The 3,054-nt window shown below is 39.9% G+C and overlaps 1 non-coding gene across 1 annotated transcript; it reads right to left on the reverse strand.

The window, feature by feature from the left end:
* Positions 1-211: 211 nt before the first annotated feature.
* Positions 212-305, reverse strand: trnai-uau (transfer RNA isoleucine (anticodon UAU)). The gene is made up of 2 exons: positions 268-305; positions 212-247 (listed from the first exon to the last, which is right to left on the reverse strand). It is a non-coding gene; the product is annotated as a tRNA-Ile (tRNA).
* Between the last annotated feature and the right edge of the window lie 2,749 nt (positions 306-3,054).

Raw genomic sequence — 3,054 nt, forward strand, 5'->3', positions numbered from 1 at the left:
TGTCAGATGAGGAATTGTTTGATCCCCTCAATTATTACATGTGAGTAACAGGAACGGGTTTTCATTTCGAAATAGCCCACAGATTGACACTGAGATAACCGTTGTGAGAGAGACAGACAGACCGTGGTCCATGGTGGAACAGACAAAACAGATGGATAAATAGAAAACGGCCTCTGACACTGAGGCATGCATCACATGCAAAAGCAAAGGCTGCTCTCGGTGAGGCTCGAACTCACAACCTCGGCATTTCCCGGGCCTGCACTGTCATATAAGTACCGTGCGCTAACCGATTGCGCCACTACAGCGGCATGTCTTATGCTATCAGAGCACCCATCATACCGCTGCCTGTTCCACCTATCTTACAAGCAAGAAGACAAGGAATCATCGAATCAGTCAACACAGAAGGAAGCTGTTCATCCCAACGTGTCTATGCCGGCTCTCTGCAAGAATCCTTCAGTTATTGAGACTCCATAGATTTTCGCCATTGACTTGTTTTATTTTTGTGTGTAATGTTTTGTTATTTGCAATGAATTTGGAAATCCTTGGGTGAAATATATAAATATATTTGTGCATCTCGATGTGAGTTGTAAATTAAATTGTGTGGAACCTTGATAATCAAATTATTTGTGATCATATCTGTGTTATTATAAATGTATTTGTTTTTATGTCTGTTTTTTTTCTGAATTTATCTCTAAGTATCGCTGTGCTATAATTGTATTTACGTTTATTTGCGAGGTGTTTCAAAGTAACATAGATACAAAGGTATACACAGAAAATAAATTTATAACAAATACAGATGTTCCACAATACTATTATAAATTACTTTGTTGTATTCAAATACATAAACACTAAAACAGATATGCAAACGTTATTTATATCCCACAGAAGAAATTGCAACTTGACACAGAGACACCAGAATATATTTAGTGCCATCACTGATCAAAGAACATTTTACTCTCTACGGTCCTCAGCAAATTCTGCTGTGCCTGTGTTTCCTGTGCTTGTGCTCGGTGTAAGGGAAGGTGTGGGCAGGCCGTGTTATATCGTTTCCCAAGGCCGGGCTGAAATGTGCTGTCTGAGGCCACATTCATTGCTAAAGTTGATATATAATAATCATCTGGATTTTATGTAGAAAGGCATAATTACAACATCTACAGATGTTTCATCCTGGTACACAAATCCACTGCCAAATTAGTTCAAATGCTCACCCGCCCCAGTAGTTACCCTCAGCGCGAGTTCTGTTGATGTACAACCCGACAACCCACCCCGGGAACAGGTCCCTCCTGCGCCAGATCTCGTCCCCAAGCCCCACGATTATGTAGCCCGACCTCGTGCACCGTTTATGCAGACACAAGTTGCCATTTCTAAACTTAATCGCGCGAGGCAATGGGAATAATCCACAGAATAACTTTGTGGTCCTGCTCATTAATTTTCTCAATTGCACTTGAAACTCTGACTGAAGGAACTCATCCCCTTGTTTCCTTGTGTCATTGGTTCGCACATAGATCACGGCTGCTCCCCTTCACCTCTCAGAATGCTCTGCACCCACTCAGTGATGTTCTTTCCTTAGAAGCAGGGAGGATATACAGCACGCATGACTCACGTTTGCCGTTGCAGAAATGTACTGACTTCTGAATCCCCAATGACGTCAACTTATGTTATTTTTTAGTTTCAAAAGCAAAGTACTGCGAATCCTGTAAATCTCAAATGAAATCGGAAAATGTTGGATATACTCAGCCAGTCAGGCAGCATCTCTGGAAAGATTTCTGATGACGGGGTTGTAATTAAATTTGATTGACGTGAAGTGTCAACAATGCAATCCAGATACGGTCTGATATTTTAATCCCAAAGCGCCAGTTTGTGGGTTTTGAAACCAATGCGGATACCACGCATTAATCTGGGAGCTAAATTGTTGTTGTTCTGATAAAGTCGCAACACCACAGGACTGCAATAAAATATCCAAGTCTTTAAGATTGACATATGTTTTACAATTAATAAAATGAGCCAGTTCCAAAAGTCATTCAATCTTCAAACGGTTAACTTCCGCCGTTTAATTTCCGCAATGTCTGCCGGGGAAAAACACAAGCTTTGGCTGTTTTTTTTAATTGCTGTTCAGTGCTGTTGCGAGTAGTTTACTTTGAACATTCTCCCTTTAAACATTCTCACAGAGGCCGCCTGACTTGTTCACGAGTTCTCGGCATCAACGTTTACTCGCCCCTGTGACCGCCACCTAGTTGTTAGGATGCAGCGCTCTATCCTCGTCAGCACAAGTTCGATGCCCGTCCTGGGATTTAATCAATTAAAATAAAGCTTATTAAATTAATTTCATAACACTATGTGAATGAGTAATAATTATTGCAATCACCATGGACAACTTGGCACATTCTGTTTCAAACTGAGGGAAATACATAGCAACAGAGAGCCTGCCAAAATTGAATCAGATTTTGTGCTTTGCGTGTGATGAAATTTCAGCATTTCTCATTTCACAGAGTTTATTTTAAGACGCTGCTTAATAAATGCTCAGTGTTTATTACAGCAAGATTCTGGTGCAACTGTGATTGGATATTTACTGACTGCACCCGCTCATTTGCAATGGAATGCTTCCAGTCACACAGCCTTCGTTCAATCGAAAAATATCTAGATAATGAATCAATTATTTATTTATTTCAAACAAATCAAATTCAATCTTTTAAAAATAAAATTTAAATGTATTTATTTTTTAAAATGTTAAATATATATATTTGTAAATTGGCTTTTTGTCTGGGTTGGTTTTCCAACCCTCATTCCTTCCTGCCTGTCTATCACCTCTGGTTTCAATGATCGTTTCAGCCCCGCGTGTTCCTAACCCCCATGCTCACTCACGAACTGCACAATTGCATTCAGGGATGATAGAAATGTCACCTTATTCTTTTAAAATGGAACTGCTGTCAGTCAAGGGTCATTCTGCATCTGTGTAAAAGGGATGTGCTTGTAGTCGCGATTCATTCTGTGTCTGTTTAAAATGGATGGTTGTCATTTCCTGTTCATAATCTGTCCCTTTAAAACGAATTTTTT

Source organism: Pristiophorus japonicus, unplaced genomic scaffold (assembly GCF_044704955.1).
Source record: "Pristiophorus japonicus isolate sPriJap1 unplaced genomic scaffold, sPriJap1.hap1 HAP1_SCAFFOLD_282, whole genome shotgun sequence".
Taxonomy (NCBI): Eukaryota; Metazoa; Chordata; class Chondrichthyes; family Pristiophoridae; genus Pristiophorus; species Pristiophorus japonicus.